The sequence below is a fragment of the Anguilla anguilla genome, chromosome 1 (assembly GCF_013347855.1).
Source record: "Anguilla anguilla isolate fAngAng1 chromosome 1, fAngAng1.pri, whole genome shotgun sequence".
Taxonomy (NCBI): domain Eukaryota; kingdom Metazoa; phylum Chordata; class Actinopteri; order Anguilliformes; family Anguillidae; genus Anguilla; species Anguilla anguilla.
In genome coordinates, this window is record NC_049201.1 from 61,191,711 (window position 1) to 61,218,174 (window position 26,464).

At 41.2% G+C, this 26,464-nt stretch overlaps 1 protein-coding gene across 3 annotated transcripts in view; it reads right to left on the bottom strand.

Moving 5' to 3' along the window:
- The window catches only part of LOC118228030 (ataxin-1-like), a 60,094-nt gene that overhangs the window by 24,058 nt on the left and 9,572 nt on the right, over window positions 1–26,464 (bottom strand). Inside the window, exons 2-3 of one of the 3 annotated variants that reach the window (XM_035419253.1) lie at window positions 16,270–16,320; window positions 10,553–10,662 (exon numbers count right to left, since the gene is read on the bottom strand). The exons of 1 other annotated variant lie outside the window; for it this stretch is intronic. The gene's annotated coding sequence lies outside the window, so the exon portion shown is untranslated. The remainder of the gene's footprint in view (window positions 1–10,552; window positions 10,663–16,269; window positions 16,321–26,464) is intronic. One more of the 3 variants, XM_035419235.1, reaches the window with a different exon arrangement.

The window sequence follows — 26,464 nt, forward strand, 5'->3', positions numbered from 1 at the left end:
CAGTAAGAGAAGCCAAAGGGAGCACCAGTCTGATGCTGACAGGTTTGTGAATGACCCGGCAGGATTAGGGAGGGTGTGGGAGCAAAACCCCAACGTAATTCTGTAATCCAGAATAAGACAAAATAGCTCATCCAGGGCCATCCAGTCAGCCTTTATTCTCCAGGTGGCTATGTTCTGGCAGCTGCTGTGGGTGTTACTAGGAATAGATATTATTTATACAGTAATAAATATGAACCAGTTTGTCATGTTCATATTTAACATTTCCCTCTGACTAGCAGTGCAACCAGGAAATGGTACTGAGAAAAATGACAGTACCTTACTGTACAGCAGGTAAGGTTTAACAAAGGCTGCATGTCAAGTGCAAAATGAGTAGTTTGAAGGTGTACTACAGAAGCTCCACACAAAGTGTTCTTATTGGACTTGGTTCATACTGAGAGGAGTGAATGCAAAAGTAGAGGGTTCAGGCCAAAGCTGGAAGCAAAGTTCCAGGGTATTGGCTTTGTTAGTATCCAGGGCTCACTGGACCAGCACACTTTAAATCTTGCCTGAAGGATAATCAGTGACCCTTGCATAGTTTCTGCTCTGCAAATTTACATCCTCAATATGCATTGCCTTTCACCAAGCCTAAAACAACCCAGACCTCTTTCATGCCACAGAGCATACAGTTTTGTAGACCTGTAGATTCAATGCTGGGGCTCTTCCTACATATACATATAGCATGCACCTGATGTCAGGTCTTCGCTAGGTCAAAAGTTAACAGTGCTTTATGTCTATATGAAATGGTAGGTACAGTATACCCTCATGATTGCTATGTAATTTCAAGAACACAACTTATGAATATACATTGATTAAAATAGACTCTGAGACTAAAACTACCACCAAAACAAGAGCCCTAAGCTGGAGAAAAGCCTGCATTTGCCTGGTTATTTATGTGTAACTGCTAACCACCATTCCACAGCACTGCCACTTAACAAGAATATTTACTGTTGCCAAAAGGCCACCAGGGGGACAATGAGTCAAACAGAGTCTGCTTCCTCTTACGGACAGCAGGAGAAGGATCAAAGCCTTTGAGGTGGGCATGCAGATTACAGAGAGGAGAATGAAACCACAAGAGATACAGAGCAACAGTGTTTCTGAGTGTGTATGAAGGCTCTAAGACGTGCATGAGTGAGGACAGCCTGCGCTCGCCATCCTCAAATAATGAAAAACATGGCCCCTGCAGTACAGGTGTCGATGCTGGCCTGTTCATTTCCGCCATCATCCAGGGACCCAGCTGCAAACACAACTGAGCCACAAGTGGAAGGTTGTTATGTTGTTGACATAACAATTCACTTTTTTTTTTTGTATTCACCCATTTTTCAAAAACTTGTTTCTAGGGCACATAACCCACTTTTTTTTTTTTTTTTTACTGCTGTTTACTTCTATTCAAACATCAGACTTGTCACCAGGAAACAAAGTATATTTTTATCCAACTCCATTTCTAATAAGTTTTTGCTTTCCATTCTTCTTTTTATGATGCCTATAATACAATACGACTGTATACCGGTTTAATGAGTTGTGTGTATATTGTTGTAAAAGGAAAGTATGCCCACAATGATAATAAGCTCACAAGAAAGCTTACAACATTCTACTTTGAAATACACCCTTTCTTGGCATGCATAATAATTTGCTGTAAGTGTGACAGAGTACTATGATAATTCTATAATACTGCATGTCCAAACATTTCAATAAACAATGTGTTAATATCATTAGCCATTTATGCAATACATTTTCATATTCGAAAAGGGTAGCTCATATTGTAACTTAATACTTAGGTGTTACTGAAATTTGAAATTCACAACAAATCAATTGTTGACTTCCATAATTACTGATTCCATTCAAATAAGCAAAGACTATGGTCTACCCCAAACTAACTGTCCTTCAAAGTAAACCACATCCCCTTCACACCCCTCTTTTGTGTACCAAACCCCATAACAATTTAAGTTCAAAAGTTGTTTGAAAAAAGATTTGAAACTGAAAAAAACATTGCAAGCAAAAAAGGAAAAAAATCTAAACTGAAAATTAGATATTTTGTGCAAGCAACAGTCAAAAGAAATGCACTTACTTTGTCAACACTGTTTCAAATGATACTCATTTTCTGACCATTTTGGTGGGTTGGTTTAAAAAAAGATTTTTGGCTACAAAGTGTGTTGCAACCGTTTCCTTTTCAGTAACGTTTTTTTTTTTTTGTTTCAAATTAAGGAATGTTTTAGCTCCAAATCTTTTGGAACATGTCATAGAAGAACTGGAAATGTTGCATGCTGGTTGTATTTCTGTCACTAGTCCAATATGCCTTCCCAGCAATGTTACGAAATACAATAAATACGGACATTTGTGTATTACAAAATAGAGATTGCGGACCGGGGGGGGATGAAAATGGGTGGATTTCTCTTCAGATGGACGGTGCCCTAGGCCCTCGTCGCCTATGGCTAGAACCAGCCCCGCCTGACATCCCATGTTGCTTTCAGTTTAGTGACTACCCTACTGTGTCCTTGCACAGGCATTACAGAATACACTTTATTCATGCTGCCCAACGAATAAAAGAAATTTTAATTCAGACAAAAATGGACCTACAGTATATCATAAGGTTGAATATAAGTTGAAATCTGCCATGTCATTTTAATATAATTTCAGTTGCTATCCTAGCACACTTGATACAAAATGCTGGACCCCATATGAACAACTGTGGTCTAATGGGCCATTCACATATTTAAGACATAAGACTGCCGAATGACACAAGAAAACACATCACAAATTAACTGAAGATGAGAAATAAAAAATGTATTTAGACATTTGAACAGGGAGTTATTAGATGGACCGGAGGAACTAAATTTAATCAGTTTCTTGCCAGTCCTTTTTCTATGAATGGAAAACTCATCATCTTTGATATGGAGAAGCCATTTTCCAAGAGGATCTTCTGGTCATGAGTAATGACACAGTCAACTGAGAAGACCATGAACAATTGGTTAAAAAAAGAATGGGTTTGACTCTGTAATTCTGGAAGCAGCTGATTGTGGAACTAAAGACATATGGAAATGTTATACCTGTAGAGAAATCTGGTTTAGCAAGTCCAGGTAATAGTGCATGGGGTTTACTGTAATTTTTTTGTCCAAAGCTTCATTTAAAACCACTTGAACAACAATGAATAAAAAAGCTTTCATATACAAGAACCAAGGAATCCCCCTTCTACAAACATAAACACAAAGGAAATAAACCCTAGAGACCAAAAATGATAGGGTAGGAACTGAAAATGTGGCACCAGCAACAAACATCACCAATCACTTGTGCTTGTTGATGAATTAGATAACAAAAATCTTTTAGACAACCATGGCAAGCACTAAAAACACTGAGCCATGCCATAAATCCCCACCGCTCTGCAGTCAGAACCATAAAAGCCTGGCTCTGCGATTTAAAGACAACACATCCGTTTTGAATAATTGTTTAGAGGTCACTGGACCAGCATCTCAAAAATGTATCCCTTCCCCTGCCACAGTATAAGGTGTTTACCTGGAAATACTTAACCTAAAGCCATTGAAACCCACTGAGGTCTGATGCTGCCACTGACTCATTTTTAAAGCATTTATCCTCAGACAAAAGGGGAAACAAGGCTACACGGACTGAAAGGCACGTTATTTCTGCTCACAAATCCACACGCGTCCTTCAACCACCAACAACACAAAGCCTCATTGCTGCCATGCTGGCATGCTCGCCTCTGATTCCTTCAGTTGTTCTGAATGAGGAGAATATTTAATTAGGAATTAGAGGAAGATGGATTCTGGAATACTGTGGAGACACTCTGAAAAACCAGCCAGACTACAGTTTGTGTTACTCACACAAACAGCCAAATCTGAACATGCTTCCTGAAGGGACTTGTGACCATGCAGTGGCCTACAGGGGGTAGGCATACCAGAGATCATCCACCACGGTTTCCTGAATATTTATCGTCTGACCTGAATGACCTGCCCTATCCCTTTCTCAGTCTCAAGTATGTGACTAATTACAGTGTTTTAACATTGTTATGAATGCCTCCCACACAACAAATGTACTCCAGACCTGTCTCATTATCAAACAAAAAGAGCTAGTCATCTATTATTGAGAATGACCTGCTGCCTGTTACTACTGATTAAGAGCATGAGTGCTGAGCTCTATGAGTGCTCCGTCTGTTGGTGGCACCACTGTGAGCAACAATGGCTAAGAGGTGACAGAATGAGGGATTAACAAGAGAAAGATTTATAGTAAAGATCCTTTTCCTCTCTCTGCAGCAAGGCACCCAGCCTGTGTTGTGGCTCGGGAAGAAAATATCCGAGGGAGCAGCATGCTCTCCAAGCATGCGCTGAGAATACGAAAAGGTTGGCTGCCATGGCAACAGGACCACACCACATCTCCCAGGCCCTGTAAAAACAACGTGCCGCTCTGTGTGACATTGTAACTCTGGAAGCGTGGCTTTGAAACTGAGAGCACGGTCCACAAATCTGGAGTGCAGGTGGCACACACTTTACCCGTCAATGAATAATTTACCTGTAAATTAACACTTTGTCTCACCTGTAAATCAGTGCCTTAACTCCAGCTTTGCTTCAACACACTGGACTAGAGCCAGATTTATTCTGAGATTTTACTTTAACTTCTGTGCAAATACACACGCAAGCATACGTGCATGCACGCTTGAACACACACACACACACACACACACACACACACAGATACACACAGACAGACACTGCAATTTCCAAAAAAACATCTCAGTACTATACAAGCCTGTTGTAAAACTGAGGGTGACTAAACGTCAGAACAGAGCCTTGAGTTGTGCCAGTCTGGGTATCAAAGACATGCTATGATCATGGTTGACAGGGAGAGTAATGTCATGCACGCCCTGTTCTATACTGCCAAACTTAATGCAATCACATGAGGCTTGTCAGTACTGTTTAGGGCTACCACAGCCAGCACACTCCACTGGATTTTGATGTAAATGAGAAAAATAATTGAAACAATTATTTGCTTGATGTCCCTTCTTTCCATTTTTATTGTTACATTGTAATGGAATGTACAACTTACAAGCATTTATTTGTCAATCTGTCACACGATACAAAATGTGCCGAGAGTGGAGGTTTTGGTGCTCACTTCTCTTATCTGTGCTGATAGGCATCAGAATATAAGTCGATTAGGAAATCATGTTATAAAAAAAAATATATTATAAAAATATATAATAAATAACAGGCAATGTTTCAATGCAAATACAAGAGTATATGGATGTATGGGTCAGAATAATCCCCCCAAAATATTGACTAAACAAATGCTTTCACTCATTTTAGAAATTACTGAACATGCACACAAGTACAAGTCAGGTAAGTGTTGATTAAATCCATGTTTGCAACCCAAAATGTGAAATCCATATGACACTTCCACAAGAGTGCTCTGTGACACAGCACTAATGTGGTAATGCACTTTATTTTCCTCTCTATCTTGCTGTCTATCCATCCCAATCTCTCTTCCCTGCTTTCTGCACCTCTGAATCCCCAACCTCTCTCTCTCTCTCTCTCTCTCTGTAGATGACAGTGTTCTGTGTTACAAGCAATAAATGTAACATATATATAGATCAGATTGAAGAGCACTGAAATGATATGTTATAAAATGCCCACATTTCAGCATCTCTATTGGGAGAAACAGGGCAATACTCTGACAAGCTTCCATTTTGTAAGCAATTTAAGGCCATGGCTTTAGGCAACCTAATGCAATTCAGTCTCTGGCCAGTTGGCAAGGTTTAAATGACAACACTTCCCTTCACAGTGCCATTATCCACTGTTTCAGAAACTATTGTGTTTGCAAAGAAAATAACAAAACATGTTAGGTTCTAGATAGGGTTACACAATGCTGAGCTAGAGATGCATCATCTGATAAACCTTCCGTGACATTTATCGAGGTAATATACACATCTGAGGGAACTACACTAGAGCTGAAATCTCTGAATCTTGAAGAATCAAAATGAACACAGTCCTACGCATTTTAAAGATTTCCTTTATAATGAAAGATGGGTCTGCTTTCTGCAAAAGTGTGAGGGTGATGTGTGTGAAATGGGGATCCGTAAGAAAGCGCAGAATATAATCGATGCTTAGAAGAGTCAGACACCTAAGCTCTATATCCACCTCCAGAGGACAACACTAAAACATAATGTAGCTTGTGAACACACATACACATACACATACACTAGAGTTGCCAGATGCCCAGTTTTGGACTGGAATATCTGATTTCTAAATTATATGTACAGGTCTCCGAATGATTTGTCCGGTTTTTGCCACAATCGGTTTCGGCATTCTCTACACCCCCGCCCCAGTCTGCAATCAGTGCAATCTGTTTTTTTTTTTTTCATATTTCTCAGCTTCGTAATGCTTCCTGGACATTCACTGGCACAACTCGGGTTCTTATGCAAACAAAACAAACACTAATAACAGACTCCAAAGGGAATAAAAAAGAACCTACATACTAGATAGTGAAAGCATACTTGCAGTAAAGAAGCAATTTGAAGTATCTGTGTGTATATGTGTGTCTGCATCTGTGTGTCCCACTATAGTCAACATTATAACAAGAGCAGCTGTATAAAGCAAGAGCAGCGCTAAATCTCTTGCTGCCACTGTACACCACAGACCAATAGATCCATTTCACCCATTCATCCATTCCTTGCTCCCTTCACCCTCAGACTAGGGAACAGGCCAAAAGAGGTGGGACAAGCTGGAGGGTGCCTGCTAGGGGACACACAGAGTAGATACCTTGTTTTGAGATTTGGCTCTGTCATCTCCAATACGAAAAGGAAGGAGATCTGAAACTTTCATTTTATTAAATTCCATGTCAAGACTGGTGGTTGCTGGGAAATTTGGCTCAGAGCATCAAGGCAAACTAGGAGCTTTGCTCCATTTAATGGGATGCCCTGGCAACAGACTCTGTTTTACAATAACAGTTGGAGACAACAGTATCCCTGGAGGTTTGGCAACAGCATGGTCAAGAAATACAAAAACAAAAAGCACATGTAATATCTTTTACATAATTGTGTTTGCCTTGTTTACTGCACACTGCATCCTCCCATGTTAAAAGATATTGTATAATTTTTATTGTATCTTTGCAAAAGTTCCCATGGACGCTAAAAATCCATTAGGAATAATGCACGCATTTGTCCCTGGTTGGGTAATTATCATCAGATTATGCGGGCAAAGATTCATCAATGCTTTTAACTGTAGTCAGTGTTTGAAACCATGGAAACATGTTTTGTCAGCTTCATGGGTTTCTGCTGTTTTTATCTGGAGATCTGCCGCATGTATCTACATTAATTGGAAAAACAGATGTCAGACAATATGATACAATATCACAATCACATATATCGCAATCACATTACCATAGCAATCTGTATATACTGGACTATTGAATAAATGGTGAAGTTTTTGAGGCCAACAGTAAATTTAAGGTGGTCGGTTTTGAAGGCAATATTTTTCCAGTGGCTGAGATGAGAGCCACCAGAGCAACTGCCAGAACAGCAAAACATGTATAGCACACAGGTTGTGCCTGAGAGAATGAACTGCCTTAAACCTCACAGTTACACATGAATATAATCCATAGCTGCAGAGATAGCAACATATCAACAAGGACAGAAGATACTTACAGAACCCAATGCATAATCTTGTATGATATATCATTTATATTTTTATTGCATTTGTGGGCAAAGCACAAAGAAAATACTGCATAGCTGAATGGAAAATACAGGGAGAAAGGACTTTCTGTATAGCATTAATGGTGCTTTATTCAGAGCAATAAATCATGTCTCCTACAGTATTACAGTGGGCACTGGGAACCAGCAGAAGATGCTGGACTCATAAGCTTAAAGCCATTTCAGTGTGGGATGTGGAGTCTCATTCAGTTGAGAAAAATGTAATATGCGGCTCTTAGCTTTAACATGCAAATGTGGCCATCCTATAGGAACACTACAAAGTATATTTATGTTCAATTCTGCCATTGTGTAATGTGGATTCCTAATCAAAATTGGTACTGCAATAACACCATGAAGGGTTAAAGAAAAACTAGAGACCAAAAGGAACTGCCCAAGATCCAAAGCACCCCCCCTCCTCATCTGTGCTATAATTTATACATAGTTAAACCAAAATGCATAAACCATATAAAAGTGCCCTTAAGTAAAAACTGAGAATGTGCACTGTAACTATGTGTGAATTGTTTCATTACAAATCTAAAACTGTGGACTACACAGCCAAATCAAGAAAAAAATGTCTTTGTCCTAAACATTATGGAGCTCACTGTATATATTCGGCAACTGAAGCAATTCAGGATTAATACCATGAGAGGGTACAACCCCACCACCATATCTAAACTAGCAGCCTTCTGATTATAAGCCCAGTTCCATCAACACTACTTCAAGTATATTTTAAAACCACAGTACATTTGCAAGGTCTGTAGTGAACTCTGGGATATGTGGCAGTATGTTCCTAACATTCTTACTGTTCGCTTCCTGTCGTAAACTTGGGGGAGGTCAAGGCAAAGTCTTCTCTTTATGGATCACATTGCCAGTAACCAAGCCCCAGCCAATGAGGCTCTGGGGGCCATGGGGAGGAGGGGCAGCCCCTTATGTGTGGGACATGCTGTTAGAGCAAACAGTGCAGCCTGCTAATATAACTGCCAAAACTGGGGGTCCAAAGATATATTACTAATGCATCAGCACATGTTTATGCTCAATGCTGATTCAATTAAAAGGCTATTTACATTTTTGTTGTAAATAAATATGTTTTTACAACTCCGTTTTTTAGAACCTTAAGTACTGGTGCAGGGCTTCAGTTGAACAGTGTCTGACATTGTCTTCAATACAGCTTGACTCCAGAAAGTCAGAACGCAGGAGCATTCCCTCTGCTGGACAATAACCATTTGCAGTAAATGCTGTTCTAGTGTATTCATGATTTCAGTACTACACACAAACGGCAGGGGGCAGTAGAGATGAACATATGTAACAATCCAATCCAGCGTTAAAGCTATATATTGCTGCCTCATCAAATAGAGCAGCGGGGAAAAGAAAAATGGACCAATCTCCATTTTGTGTAAGATTTAGCAAAATACTGATGTTGTCATTGTGATGTCAAATGTCTCGGACAGCCACACCCGAGCATAGACCATCATTCACCAAGTTCCCTTTATATTAAAGTAGATCAATAAATGTGTGGTAAATACAAGACGCTTTGTATTCGCTTTATTCTGTCAAATAGTAGAGCCACCCCAGGAAACTCTAAGGTGATTTAATCTTCGTAGCATAATAAGAGAACCCCTCACCCGGTGACTTCTAAAACCCGGCATCATTTTTTCACACTCACAAAATTCATAAAGGGTCCATTTTCATCCTAAATAGAGCCCGATCTCCCCTTTGTTCACTGTGCAGACGGAGTGGACCCATCCTGAACACAGTCAGCATGAGGGTAGGGCTGTTTTGTAAACAGCGAAGCTGTCTCCAGGCAGAACCCAATTTCTCTTTTCCAACACTCAGGGGTAAAGTCAAGCGATGGAATGACTTCACAGAGCATGAATTATAGCTTAGCAGAACCCACTGTAATCCTGAGCGGAAGGCTGACCGGTTGAAAACAGGATTGCCATTGTGCCACGAGCATGGCTCTGTTAGGAACGCACCAGAGCCTGTAATTAAGAACATACCTCTTTAAGAGATGTGAGATGTGAGAGTAAACATTGTATGAATGCTGGGTAGTGACCTGGGCATGTAACATGGAGGATGTAGGCTTGATTCTCAGGTAGGATGCAGGGGCCTTTGAGAAAAAAATGTCCTTATCTGGAATTTATGCAGCGAATATCCAGCTATATAAATATATTACATATGAAAAGAAACGCTGTCTGAGTCACCCCGGCCATTAGCTAAGCAAGAGAATTTACACTTGGTTAAAAAAAAATAGGAATAATGAAACTAGAAAAAAAAACTGATAGACTGCACAATACGGCAGTTAAAAACAAATCACCTGATTCAAGTATGCCCCTGAGTGTTTGTCTCGCCTTGTTTCATAAAAACAAGGACAAAAAAGCTGACATTTTAATACTGTGGTTTCCCACTGATACTTTCTGCGCTTTACTGGTTGAGTATGTGCTAAAAATCCCACATTAAATGTGCATAATACCCCCGGTCTTACCTCTGCTTTCTAATTTACATCCTCTGTCTAACTCAGGACCATTCTCATAATTCAGCAAGAAAACAAAGGGGCCAAACCAGGCCCTACTGCAGCCTCTGAGCACCCACACATTCCCATTCTGACTGTGTGCACCAATCACAATTCCTGCTGTATGCTCCAAGAACTGCCTATGTAGGGATCTTTTGGTATAGCACAGTAAACCTCAGCCAATTTAAACCAATCCTGACAAGTTTGCCAAGCCATTATTCTGACTCCAAAAATTATGTGTAAAAAGCTTGAACTGTTTCTGGGCCAATGACTAAAGACAGGTTGAAAGGGAGATGAGAAGATTACGGTCTTACCACATTTGACCAAATCCTCTGGCTCAGGTCTCCCTTAGTTGTGTTGACGGGTAGGGTATCATTAGTGGGAAAGGCCCATGGATGTCCTCACCAGAACCAGGCAAACAAGCCTGGAGAAGCACAGAAAAGTTACATTTACCAGCACACACAAACAACACACCGACATACACACACATACAGTACAAGCACTCATAAACACACAATCTCTGGAGCCCATAATCAGGCTTCTTAAAGGAGTAAAGAGGGGGAATACCCATAATTAAAGCTATGCACAATGCTCCGTTAATTTCAGGTGTAAGAGAAGCTTCACGTGTTTGAAATGTGTGCATTTCTGAAGAACCTTGGCAATGACTCACTGTTACTCTGGGATTAATTAAATTAAGCAATTATGACAAAGATGGCAGCTGACGGTTTTCTACCTTCGATTCGGCGACCGTGTGTGTGCGCGAGTGCGTGCGTGCGTGTGTGCGTGCGTGTGTGTGTGCATGTACGTTCTGCCGGCTGAAACACACCAATAGTCATAGTGTTAACCAGGAAGTGACTAACAATGACAGTAACAGAAAGGTTGTGCATGTGCCTTGGGCAACGTGCACTTCCTCTTTCTGCTCAGACAAGCTTTCCATGTGCCACAAATTCTTGGAGACATATTTAGTTAAGAATATGCACATTTTGTGAGTGAAGCTGACAAGCCCTTGAGTCAATTTCTTGATTTTGGTTCACAAACAAATTGGTCATTTATGCATTGTAACTTTGACAGATTTCATTTAGGTAAATATGAAACATACGGGAACTTAAAATAAAAAGGCACCGACCAACAGGTAATCCAAAGAGCACTATTGTAACTTTCGTTTTGTTGCTTTGATTCTCCTTCTGTTCCCTGAGTTTTGGATTAATATCACCAGGCAGTCAGAATGTACAATCAATAGCTGTGTAATAAAACTTTAGATGCCACAGATCCACTGTAATCCAACCGAATGTCACAAAGATAATGCCTTCTGACAGGACAAAAACCTCTCTCCACCTGGTCACATGACCTTCCTATGACAGCAGAGTCAATCTCTCTCTCAATGACCCCCGTCCTCCCTGTCTTTTATACTGCATAACAAAGCAAGAAGTTAGCCAAAAAAAAAGGAAACTTGAGAAGAAATTAGATCTGATAGGCCAATCAAATTGGCCCTGATTGGTTCTGTAAACCACCAATACCATCCACAAGGGACACATAAATATGCTCTAAAAATGTAAAGCATGTACCTTATAGCAATTATGTACAGTATTAACACATTTATATATTCATTCATATATTCATGTTTTTGAAAAGGTTTGGTAGGGTTGAGTGCCCTTCTTCTTTGACAGGAGGAAGACCTAAAGAATCCTGGTTTTGGTCTTACTAGTCACATTTTCATTTCAAGCCAGAATTCCCATTTCAATACACTGTAGTTAGCAGCACTCATTGCAAAGGCCATTGTTTGTCATTTCTGACTCCCTGTTATGTTACATATCCAGCACAAACCAGGGATAAATGCAGACCATGTGCTCTGATGTCCAAGGAGCATACTCGCAGCACCTCAAAGCAACCTTACATATTAAATGGCTTTTACGATGTTGCTTTGTGAAGGCAGGCAGACTAAAGACAAAGGAAGAGCAACAGTGAGCTGGGGAACCCAGACAGGGTGGGTCTGGAGACGTGAGAAACCACACGGCGTTTCAGGATTAGCAGTGCCTTGTGGGAAATAAATCCATAACATGGTATTAAAATGGCAGGGAAGGGAAGAAAAAGGGAAGAGGAAGACAGCAGTGAGGAGATATTGCAACGCTGGCTGAAACATTTAAGATTTCTTTTTTAAGCCTACCCAGCATGCTTTGCTTGTCATTGCCCAAAACTGATATGCTGAAGATTTTTCATTTTGATAAAATTGTTTTTGTCCTGCAATCAGACAGAAAATTAATTAGGGGAAAAATCACTGCTGCCCAAATTGTACAGGAAAAGTGGTTCACAAATTCTATTAACTATATAATTATATAAATAGACAAGGGAGTACTGCTGACACAATGTCCGATTGTAATGAATCTGGCTAGATCTACTGACTGTGGGGAATATTACACCCTCCATACAGTCCTAAAACATCTGTTGGTTAAATAGGGCCTCGGTCACAATCCAATTGTTCACTTAAATTAATGCCTACCCCATGAATTCTTCCTCTCCTCTAGCTATTCCTCTTCTCCTGAGAGAACAGTCACATTATTAACCCTTGTTTAATTAAAACCAGCTCTTCTCACCTACTGCAGTGGCAGTAATTAAAGCCTCCACTTGTGGCAGACAAACACAAACCAATCCATGTACTGTAAAACTCAAACGAAACTACAGCAAGGTCCATAATCTATGGGACAAATACATATTTTCTTGGGTTAGCTTTGTACTCGACAATTTTAGATTTCAGGGTACCATGATATTTGTGACATATTAATGTTATGTAAATGAAAGTAGTCACGTTTTTCATATTGTCACATATCCTTTGCACGCAATGACTCTTTGAAGTCTGTGACCCATAGACATACAGTAACCAAGTGATGCTCAGCCAGGCTTATATTGCAGCCACTTTCAGCTCCTGCTTGTTTGCGGTGCTAGGTTTTCTCTTCAGCATATGAAATGCACATTCAGTTGGATTCACAGCAGGTGAATTACTTGGCCAATCAAGAATTTTCTAGTTTTAGGCTTTAGCTGTATGTTTGGGATCATGATCTTGCCGTAGGATGAAGCATCATCCAATGAGTTCTGAGGCATTTGTTTGAACTTGAGCAGAGGCGCCTGTACACTTCAAGATTCATTTTGCTACTGGTATCAGCAGTTGGCATATGTCTCCCTGATACAGAATGAGGGGGGAAGCCTTGTGTTTAAATATGCTTAAATTCTACAAAGTTCAATCAAAACAATTCAATCAACCCATAAAAGAAACCTTTATTTTAGATGCCTCTCACACACAAAACCACACATTTTCAGTTACCATGCATTTACAACAGACAAGTAGGCCGACAGCACTTGAAATTACTGGTGATTGTTTTGTCTTTTCCACACAATAAAAATGCTATGATTCTCTCTTCTGCTGTTGGGACTGAGATAGAAAGATGCACAGTGAAAAGTGAGATAGAAGGTCACTGTGAGATGGAGTGCAAACAAAATATATTCAGTATTCAGTTTGTGCTTAGAATTCCCCCACACAGACACAGCACACAAGGGATTGTATTTTTATTTTCATTCTTCCTTAATTTTGTTCAGTGTTGAAAGGCAAACAGCCATATGTGAAGCCATAGACTTTCAATGACAGCTTACCCAGATTCCTCACAGGAGGACTAGAGTAGAACCGCCCACAAAACTCCACACTCATGCCATTGCTACAGTATCCATTACGTATTGCATTTTTTTTCTGAAAATGGCCAGACAGGAAACAATTTTTCACTGTTGTATGGTAATACAGCTGCATTTAAAAAGGTGCCCACTAGAGGGAGAAGAGAAAGAGAGATCTAACAAAGTCATTGCAAGCGCTGCCTAGTCTGGTTTATGAAAGGATTCCGGATTTGGTCAGGACACCAGGTTTAACACCTGCTCTGTAATAATGATGGTGATGATTTTCCTGGGAGGGCCCACGTCCAAGTATTAACCAAGCTTCAAACTTTGCCTCAGCTGGCAAGAAAGGACAATGGCAGTATTGCCACACACAGTCCCCTGTCATAGCTCAGGCACTTCCTGTGGTTTTCTCTCACTCCTGTGGGACTCTCTAGGGCATACAACACCATAACATTGAAAGGAATTTTCCTCTGCTTTCCCACCAAACTGTATTTCCTTCTCATGCAACAGTGCACAATCAAGAGAGAGCACCAACATCAAAACATCCACTTACTTATTTATATAAGGTTCTAAATCCCTCTAGACATGTTGCCTGAGGCTGTTATATCAAACCATTAAATGTTTGTTTACTCTGATATGAATTATGCCTGTAGTAATTAAACCACTGCTTGGGGAGAATAGATCTAGTGGTCTGAATGGTGATTAATGTTCTAAAACTCTCCTAATTCACAGAAGCTCCTGGGGTAGGAATGATCACGAGTTACCAGCAGATTAATCAACTAATGTAACAATCAATCAAATCGACATTTTAAGCACATGACAATACTGTGGTTTAAAAACAAACCCCCAGAAAATACAACCCAAAATTAACAATTTGGACCACCTGGAAGAAACAAGAAACAGCGTAACAAAATCAGCAGCTGATCATTTTCACTGAAAAAGTGTTTTGTTCTGCTGAAGTAAAACAAACAGGGCCATTACAATTAAAACACATTTACCAATTCAAGCCAACCACTGTCAAAATTATTCTTCATAGATAGCCTTTAAGTTATGCAACAGTCCAGTAACATCTTTCATTTTCCTAAAATATTCTCTCCAAATTTTTCAACGAACAGAGAGAAATTGTTAGGAGACTCAATGTCAATGACAGTGTGCCTAAGGAACTGGATGAGGTCATCATATTACACCATTTCAAATTGTTGCATCTTCTTTATAGACATGCTCCTCAGGGTCAAGGGATCTTATATATTTTGCTGCATATGTGTTTATATCCATACAGGGATGGAAGCTCACATAGGTAGTCACTTCAAAAACACAACCTTATTTTGTGCAAGTGATTCTTGTGTATGTGGGCGTGGTTATGTAGACTTCTGTTAGTTTCTGTGACTCCTGCTTCCCCAAACACAGAGCAGCTGATTCCTGTTGGCCAAGACCCAGAATATTTTGTCTGCCATATTGCGTAACGGATGCATAATCCCAAGTCTAGATAAACGGATGTATAGTCTAGATAAATCTTGAGCACTTCAATCATATAAAAAATGTCATGTAATCTTCTGACATGTGCCTTGAACATCATTACCCCTATGCCTTTTTTTACTCTTAGAAGCAATTTCCCACATACTAAAGGGTCAGAAGCAAGCACCTTTAAAAAGGCCCATTAATCAAAATGACCAGTATCCTCTTTGTATTTTCAGGAGAGCTTTCATTCAGAATTATGTAGGAACTGTTAATATACATACACCAGACAGCAGCGTTCTGGGCTTTCCTGAGCAAGGAGAACCACTTTGTAGGGCACAATTACACAGACAGCAGCGGGAATACAATACTAGGAACAGCACAGGCTGAGAACTGCAGGCCAAGAAGACATCAGACAGCCAGAGTGGATTATGTCTTCATTAAAGCTGTTGTGCCAGCGGTTATTAGCAAAGCAGGAGAAAGACTGATCTGTAACATGGGCAGGCTCTGTGAGCAAAACATGTACTGCGACCTTCTATCTCACTTTGCTCTCCATCATTCTGTCTCAGGAGTCCAGATTCAAACGAACTTTATTAGCATGGCAAAAAAAGTTTGCGGCCTTGACAAAGCATTTTAGGCATAAACCTACCAATATGGAGAAAAATCAACCCTCCATACATCACAGAGATTTAAATCTGTAACGGCTGGGGATGGATGCTTGAAAATATGTGCACATTATAGAACTGTCCCAAAAAAAATGAAAGGGAGGATCTTTACATTTTGGCCATTTTCCCAAAATTTGATTGTTTTTTTCTGCCCTCCTAATTTCATTCAGTTACTGTCGTTAACACCCAGCTCTGTTTTCTTTGAAACATGGAGGCAGACGAGATGATTACACATTGAAAACAAGCACACTTACACAGCCTGGAGCACTCAGAGTGATCACCACTCATTCCCCACCTCCAGAACCCTGCAGAACAAGACAATCCCACATCAATCCAATCTATACAACAGAAACAGCACTGAAGAGCAGGTCGGGCACTGATTGAGCGATTAGGCCCGGCTCGCAGTTGGATTTCCAACTGATCCCAAGGGTGTTGGATGGGGTTAAGGTCAGGGCTCTCTGCAGGCCAGTCAAGTTCTTCCACACTGTTTTCAACAAAACCATTTCTATATGGACCTCGCTGTGTGCCCAGGGGTATTGTCATGCTGAAACAGAAAAGGGCCTTTCCCAAACTGTAAGCACAGAATCGTTTATAGAATGTGTGCTGTAGCATTAAGATTTGCCTTCACTGGAATGAAGGGGCCTAGCTCAAACCATGAAAAACAGCCCCAGACCAAGGGGTGTCCACATACATTTGGTCATACAGTGTATATAAATACATTTATTGAAAAAGCTAAATTAATTGACCTGTGCATGGCCTGCAAGAACTAGTTATAGCATGCAACAGTTATTGCATGGATCTTCAAAGATGTGTGAGGATAACCATTTTGATCTGAGGTAAACCATAACCACAACAATAAATAGTCCAGGCAAATGACAAATGTGTTGGCTTGTTTTACATGCAAACTAATTAGACAGCAGAGCTGCAGGGATTTGTCTCTACTCTCTTTTTTGCTTGAGCTTATGAAACAATTCCAAAGGAGAAAAAATGTAGCAGTGGAGACAGAATGAATTAATTACAAACGAGTGGCCAAATTTCAATAAATTATTTAGACCTGACATTTATATTGTCTGGTCGGGGCCACAAACCAGACATTCCGGTAAAAACCAGGCATGTGCCAACTCTAGTCACCTGTAATGTTGAACTCGTTGAAATGACTAAAATGACTACCTTCACTTGACTTCCTTGTATGTATGCTACCCACATCTCAAGGATTCTTCTGTGGGTAGCATAAATACATATCTATGGTGGGTAGTCTAGCCAAAGGTCTGACCTCGGAACTGTATCAGTTCTGTTTCTCACAGAGGTCACGGAGCTGAGTGTACATAGGAACTGGAGAGGGTAGGAGGGGGCAGGCGGTGAAGCCTAGGAAATAAAGGGAAACAGCCTCTACTATGCACATTGCAGGCAAAAGAGCTTGCTGCCCATTGAATTCAATGTAGAAAACCAAGGTGATATAGCAAACAAAGAAAACCGTATCGGTCATTTTTTTGTGATCATAAATTTCATTATGTATAGCAGATTGTAAAACAGTTGTTTTGATCCAAAAGTTTTGGGAGAATATTCAATAAATGTACATATTTCATATGAGAGTCTTCCTCCAACTCCACTCAATTCAAGCTCAGCTGTAGTTTGAGGTGCGAAAAGAAGCAGCTGGTGACACCGTGTGTTTCTGCGGAGAAGCGCAGATGTCTACACTGTGCTGAATCGGCAGCGGGGGTCGCGCTTGAACATGGCTGCGGATGCAGATTTGTTGCTGTGTTGGGTTAGATGTCAAATCCCACTCATGGACATCCAACCCTGCTCCTCCTACTTCCTACAGTCAGATGCATGTGCAGACAGCTAATTCAATATAGCCATGGCACAGGCACCGCCAGTGTTGTTATTGAACCACTCTTGCCTAATTCCCAAGTGTTTCACTTCTGCGTACACAAAATGTGTAGGCTACTGTATATAGTTTATATCATCAGTGGGTTTGTTTTGTTGTTTGGCATCCCAACCAGCCTCATTTGTAGGCCAATGTTCCAAGATGTTTGCAGTGTTTTAATAATGCTTGTTTATCAATGTAGTGAGTTTTAGAGTACTCACGTTGTGCTTTAGTTAGGCTTGCTAGAATTTAGGTGAAAGCCTAATGTCTGCTTAGATTAAGAAAATCAAGGAGAAGAAAGAAAAGAGATTCTGGTGCTGTTAGCTCCTTATGTTACTCTTTTAAAAGAACGAGGCAGCAAACTTGCCATGTAAGCACAGCATCATAGCAAGTGAGCAACGATTAGCTGATGACTGGCTATTGTTAGGTATACCAGCACACACACACACACACACACACATACACACACAGGCATGCACACACACACACTCCCACACACAAACAAGAGCTAAAGAGCTGTGGCAAGTTAAATGGTACTTGACTTCAAAGTTGTTATAATAACTGTGCAAGGGATGCAGCTGTCGGTGAAAACGCATCCTTCCACGGGAGCGCCAGAGAATGCCCCGGCTGTGAGCAAGCTGCCTTCTCATTCCACACGAGGCCGACTGAAGACTGGAAAATCACACTGGTGCGAATTCACGCAATACGGCCAGACAGATCTAGGCCTCACACAGGCCAGATTCCTTGTTATGGACAAAAATGTCAGATCATAATTCAGTCCTTTCAGGTAAAAATACTCCCTCGGCACTCGCCCACACAATGAAGCGCTACGCCACGCACACCCACATTATTAACCCTTACGCCATGACAAAAACGCACACAGCACCCTGTCCAAGGCCACCACGGCTCATGCCAACTGGTCACCGTGGGGAAGTGTGGGACATTAAGCACGTAGGGAAGGCCACTCCAGTGCCCTCCAGCATTGCAGAGAGCAGTAAGCACTCCCCTTCCCCCCCCCTCCTCCTCCCTCCTTTACTCCCACACTCCCTCTCTCCCACACGGAGGAGTTCTCTATTCTAAGCCTTACTCTGATCTCTTATTTATCCACAGCTAGCTCTCCTGCAAAAAGCCCCTCGGGCCACTGTTCATTCCACTCCATTGGTGAATTAAAGAGACACAGCTCTCTCTCTCTCTCTCTCTCTAGCTCTTTTGCCTCTTTTCTCTCCTTCCACCTCTCTCAATTAAATTCTGTTTGTTTTATCAACATGTCCAACATACTTGGACCAATTATCACAGGACAAGAACACAATAATACAACCGCAGATTATTTTACAGTGCAAATAAATAGGTGTAAGAACAGAATAGAAATGGAAAGACTCTCCAACTCGCTTTCAAAATGCAAGCCAAAAAAGAGAGGGAGGAAGATTAATGAAGGGACAGAGAAAAGAGGTGTCATTAATACAGCAGGACAGGGGGTAGACAAGACCCTTTATCACCATCTCTGAGAAATACAGAGATAGTATAGAAAAAAAGGGATTCTGAAGAAAGTGACCCTGCCTCTCATTGCATTTAAACAGGTCTAAACCCCAGCCGCTCACTGAAAACAAAGATCTTACTGCAGGGGTGTCAAACTGAATCCCAAGGGGGCCGCAGTATCTGTGGGTTTTTGTGTTTTTCTTTCAGTCAGCTGCCACTTAAGGCCTTGAGAACAAGGTGTGTAGATTATTTAGCTAATAAATGACTTAAACACTTGTCGAGAACACCCCAAAAACCAGCAGACACTGCGGCCCTCCGGGACTGGAGTTTGACACCTGTGTCCTACTGTCAGGACAAAAAGAGGAGGTGCAGTGTGATGCTACTGCACTGCACCTCCTGTGGGGCTTTGCACCTCCCTGAGACCACCTCTCTCATGTTAGCCAGCGAAGCCCTGGTGGCAGGGATAGTGAGTACTGGATGACAAATGGGTCACCGTGACAACAAAAAGAACAGTGATGAGCCACAACGATGATTGATGATGCATGCAAGAGCAGTTAAGCCTGGCCTCTTGAAAACACTAAAACAGTGGTACAGTATGAAGCAGCTCAGTTTTGGCATTCAAGGCCAACACAGCAATTTGTACCTATACTAATGCGCTGCTGAGTAGGATCTTTTTTTCATTTATAGATTTTCACTGCCATATAGCACTACATCTATATGGTTTTCAATATTGCTGCTACAATGCGAAAACAATGCACATAAAATTCATATGAACTAAATCAAAAGAATTTAACTGAACTTGAGAATGTATCCGGTCAAAAATTCAATAGTGGCTCAGTCTAAGCAAACCACACACTTAAAATAAAAGGACCAACCTTACTGCAGATAGTATCTTTAATGATAATAGTAACATTAAAGGTGTAATAAGGATATTTCTGTCAGTCTCATCAGTGTGAGACTAGAGGTTAGGCCTATAACCTGTGAGGTGTTGCCAAAACAGCAGATTCAGGTAGATTATCTGATGGCTTCTGTCAGCCAGTGCTCTGGGATGCAGAGGCATCTTTATGTTGAATTTCGTTATGAATAAAGTTGCGGACAGTGAGGCGGCAGTGTTACATTTTTGGTCTGAAGAGGTGCATTGTGGGCCTACCCCTTGTCCATTTAGATGAGCGGACCTCTGCAGACTCACAATGATGCTCTGTTCTGCAGACATAAAGATGAGGTCTCAACCCCCTCATGAGAAAAAGAAATGAAGAGGCCTGAAATGAAGGAAAGTGACCAAACCTTCCAGTAAACAGCATAGAGCAAACAGCATGTCTCATCGGAGAACAAATGCCTTTTCAAAAACAGCTATCCTCGGAGTGCCTCTTGGAGCTGCAGAAATTGTATAACTAAAATGTGAGAAAGATTTTAAAAAGTGACCCTCATTAAAATATCAACTATGATTTATACAAGACACTCATGTCAGACATGCTTTATTGAATATTATCTTCTTGTACACAAAATAATGTAATAGCTGGAACAGCAATACCATAAAGTTAAAACAAAAAATCAATGAATAAAACTATGAGACAGTTCAGTTGTGTTGAATTAGGAAAAACCCTTCCTGATGAGCAGTGTGATTCATTTTTTGGCAGTTTGGTGTGGTTTTGAACAGAAAGGCATCACTAAAATACTTTCATCCCATTCACGTCACCCACGCAAATTCTGCAAAGGCCCAGAGTGAAGAGGGGGGGATTATAACTACATACTATTAGCTGAATAAACAGCAGAAGAACATAACAAAAATACAATTTACAAACAAAAAAATACATTTTCCCAAGACTGTATACAAGACAAGAAGTCTTAAACTATGTATGTACGTTTTACTTAAATTATCTATAAAAATCATATGAACGAGTTTTTCTACATTAACTGAATGACAACGAATCAAGTGCAATTAAACAGCTACAGTAATCATATGTTTTTGTGAGCACAAACATCAGTCATAAACATCAGAACAAGGGACTGATACTGATCCACACACTTCGTTCATGACAAATGACTGAGATACAATGTGCCGGAACACAGGTACAGACCTACGCATACACAGACTCCGCAGTCAGAGGGTCAGCTCTGTCAGGGTAATTGGTCTGTGTGCTGGAGGAGCCATGAGTGATCATGGCTTGCTATGCCACTGGCACACACACAAGGGCCCTGGATGCCTGAGAAAATCTGATCACCTGATGTCGTTCTGCCAATTGTTTGTACTGATTTATTTATTTTATTATTTATTATTATTTTTATATTTATTTAACAATGATTTTTATTTTTGGTTTCATTTTTGGTAATATTCAAAGTCTCTCTCACACAAATATACAAACACACACGCACACACACACACACACACACACATAAATGCATGTGTGGGTGGGTTGGGAGGTGATTGGAAAGCTTGCATGTAAATGGAAGACCTCAATGGTGGGGTTATAAATAGCTTCTTAGTGTAGCTGACTGAGAATATGTCTCTCTTGTTTAAAGGAACATACACCTCCCTCTGTTTGTTTCATACTGGGAGGATCAAAATCATATACAGCTTTTCTGCATAAGGTCTGTCCCTCCAGAGAAAACAGTGTGGATCTGGCTCTGCTACAGCTTTACACCCATTCAGCTTCAATGCTGCAGAATCTTTGAGCAGAACTGATGCTTGCATATGGGCATACACCTAGTGTTGTAATCTACATATGAAACCGTAGCAGAAACTGTGATTTGTAATCGTAAAGAAATGGCACAAAGGCATGCCTTGGCTTCACGAAAACCTAATTTGTACAATTACACATAAACACACGCAGACATGCACACACGCACGCATACACACACACACACACACACACACACACACACACACACACACACACATACACACACAAATGTGTGATGCAGAATAAAGGGTACATTTTAAACACTATCAGACTCTCATGCTTGCAGTAAGGTGGTTCTGTACACTCATATAGCTAGGTAATTTCATGCAGTCATGTTCCTTAATTAGAGCTTTCCATAGGGAGTGATTAACTGTGACAACCATAAACTATTGATTTAATATTTCTGAAGCATATACATAAACAGACCAACACAGGGAATAAACAAACGATTACGCTTTCTGCAAGGTTAACAGAGGCCCGTTCTATGCATTCTCTAGGAAACAGCTGGGCATAGCTGAAGCAGTGTGAAGGGCTTTACTATCTGTGATTACACACAACATTTAAGCAGGGAGAAAATACCCCGAATGTCACTGACCAAAAGGAAGGGCTGACTGCACCCATCAGACTGTAGAATGCTGAACGCGGTTAGCGTAGTCCGGATAGCGGCAGTGCACACCCCTATCGAGGGGGCACCCTGGAACAAAGCCTTTGAGGCTGCCACACGCCTGGCAGACAGTGTGTGATACTGAAGGTGGGCCAGGAAGGCGAGACCACTCATATGACAAATTAATCAATGCCACCCTCCAGTGGGACAGCCAGCTTTTTAAAGGGGCACGCCCAACACCTCGGTTTCATAACAGACAAAAAGCTGCGCCATTGGTCAAAGTGTGGGTTTTATCTACATACACAGCAAGTGGCCAAACCATGCATTACAGGGTGACAATCCATACCTGAAGTGACGGGAGGAAGATGAAAGGTAGGTAATCTAAGGATCATGCCGTGTTGGAGGGAGACTACCCCTGGCATGAAATACAGTGAGGCTCAGTTTCACCTCTAAACCATGTGGCCTGAGCCTGAAAGGGCCTGTGTGGGAAGATAAGCTGTGCACTCAGTACATGCTTGCCTGATGTAAACAGAAATGCAGTATTCAGAAGAAACTATAAGTCAGCCTCATGCAGAGGTTTAAATGGTGCCTGTGAGGGAGCTGTACCATCACCAGTGCCACAAAGCGTACTGCACCTCTCTAAGGTAGGTGACTTCTGTCCACAGTGCCCCTCCAAGCAAAAAGAACTGCACGGTGACCGTCCACTTGATTTGCAAAAACAGCACCATTGCTATCCTCAACCCCCTGGGGAAATGTGGATGAGTCTGTGGCCAGTGGCTCACAATTGGCAGTTACCCTCAGTTTAAGGATGGCTTCACTGTCTGCACTTTCCAGGGAAACTGGAATCTGGAGTCACCACAACAATGAGAAAAGCCCCCACTTTCTAGTCAGCCTGCTCATCGTTGGGATGAGGTCCACATCAGACATAACCATAAGGAATTAACTTGTAGCTTGTTCCAAGGCATCTGAGGTAGCAAGTGAGATGACCAGCAGGTGGAAAATTCATTCCAAATCAGCCACTACTGGTCCTATCCCTTTCTGCTGACAGATGGTGAATACACCCTGAGGTAGACAGGCCCTGCTGTTGCCACAAGGTAAATGAAGCAGCCCAGTTTATACACCTGTCATGTTTCTCATCATATCAGACCTTGTGGTGCCATGCGCTGCAGTCGATTCCTGCACCAGCAGTGAGGAACTACTACAGTTGACTAATTAATAATTCATTTAAAATGGTTAATATGCATAATACATACATAATAAAACAAATTTGTGGAAAATAAGTGCAGTAAACCAGGCCGTGTAATTGGTTCGTCAGGCAGCTGAGAGAGAGAGAGAGAAAGAGAGAGTGTGTGTGTGTGTACGCGTATGTGTGCATCTCAGCGCGTTACTGTCTCCTTGTTACTAAGGGAAGGGTGGGTGCCCCTGGTAACAGAAGGCAGCGTGTGGGTTTCCATATACCCTGCTGACAGAATATACACAAATAGGCCTGAACAGCTAAATGAACAGCTAAATGGATCACTTTGACTGGAGAATTTCCCAAATTTTAAGAGCTTACGGAGCAAATGTTTCTAAAAATATATATATATATATAGCAAGATGTGGCACAATTTAATAGTTTTTCTGAAGATCTAATATTGTGTCTGTTTTTAGACAGCAGAGCCATGGTTATGTACAACCATACAGGAACTATGATGGTTGTAACAAACCCAGGGGAGCCTAGGGACAACCAAGCTAGCTAGTAACTGAGACACATTCTGCAAGCACTCACAACCAGACAGAGTCATACAGCAGGGTAGGTGCAACTGAATTTCCAGCTGTCAGTCCTATCTGCTTTCCCAGGAGATGATGTATAGTGCCCGTGGAGAGCAGGACTGCCGCAGCTATAAGATAACAGGGTTAGGTTACACTGGCTAGCTACTGAGACAAGCAGCAGAGTGAGGGTGAGAGATACAGTACTGGCCCTACACACCTTCAGAAGGTAACTGAGAAGTGTGCAGACTGCCAGCTCTGTCAGGAGAAAGCCATGATTTTCTTGTTTACCATACAGCGTAGTAAATAGAAAATTCAAAGCGAAGGCTCTTTCAGATGAACTGACCCGAGGCAGAAACTCATTCATACCATGAGCATAATGGTATGTGCACTGTTCAGGCCATTTATAAAAAGTGTGAGTTACAGTCACAGATGTATACACACCCATATATAAGCATTTTATAAAACATATCAAAAAGCTTTTTTAGCAATTAATTCAAATGAGTTAGTACTCAACCTCCCTTGGGTCTCCATGTCTGTGATAACCGTGTCCCGCCCTCTGTATCTCAACACATCATCCTATACAAGTGATAACTGTAGCAGTTGGAATGGCACTACTTTTTTCACCAGATTACCATCTAATCAAGGGTAGATATGAAATGAACTGAGCGAATGCAGGAAGAGCTGCACAGATGACATTAGCTGTGAAATTATCCCACCAAGGCCTGAGAAGCATATTTGTTTGTGTCTGTTTTATAGCCGGACCATGAAATATGTTTTTAAAGGCAGAGAATAAAGAGGAAGACTGTGGCTGGGGAGTCTCACCCACTCTCCATTTCTCCATTTTTCTAAATTATCATTTTTTTAAATGTTTCTCTTAAAGGTGAACTGAAAGGGGAAATAAAACAATGAACAAGTGAACCATCCCCATGGCAACTCCAAAAAAAAATGGTCAATTGTCTAGTAACTATATTGTTTGGAGACAGAGGTCAAGTCGAAAAATAGCAAATAGCTGATGTCATCGCCAAGAGGGAATCTTGAGATTTTCAGCTTCAGAAATGACAGAACTTAGACAAGCCCTCTGAAGAATGTACAATTCCAGCCAGAGACTTAGTCTCTTAGTCTCTCAGGAATGACGAGTAAGGCGTACAGTATATCAGAGGTACGTTGTGGATCGGTTCCACAGTATGAAACTACAGTACATGTAGCAACAGAAGCAGAAGCAGGTGATCCTATGGCAGCCATATCTATCCACAGAGGGATTCCTGTTCAAATCCTGACCTGTCTGAGGATGGTCAGAAGGCATAATTTCAAACGACCAATCAAAGTCAGCAGCCCTGCCATCTGTATGCAGACATGGATACTTACTTTGAATTCTGATATATATATATTTAAATTATATTGACACACATTCCTGCCTGCTTGTTTACATGGACAATGTATGGGTCGCCACCTTGAAAAATACTTTAAACATAATCCAGACACAAAATCTTCTATTCTAATCAGTCAGTTTCCTGGAGAACTGTTGGCCTCAACAGGAATAATCCATTAGTAAACCAGAACAGCTTTATCGGGCCGTCTGCACAAATGTCACTCCATCTCTTCGATCACACCCCAGTTTGTCACAGCAGCACACCTGTAAACACGTTTTAAGCTTGCCTGGTGCAGCAAAGATGAAGAACAAAAAACAAAAAACTTTTTAAATCTTACCAAACACAGACCCAATATTTTTATTGCCAGCCTATGTTTGCAGGAGAATTCATTACATAAAATGTATGTGTGTGTGCGTTCATGTGTATGAGAGTGTGTTTCCGCATAGTGTGTGAGTGTCAGTGTGTATCTGTGTAGGATAAACACAATTCAGACAGGGTGTGTTTATAGACTTAGGATGTTACGTAACATTTTCCCAGGGTTTTTCCTCCCAAGGGACTTCTGCCTTGAGTTTCGTGGTGGAGCGCAAGATCCGACACTCGGACTGTAACACCATTACATCAAGGTGCGCCTGCCTGTCAACACCTCACAATGCCGGCATCCACATTGTGTGGGTAACGTTTTCCGCAGTGCATTTACTC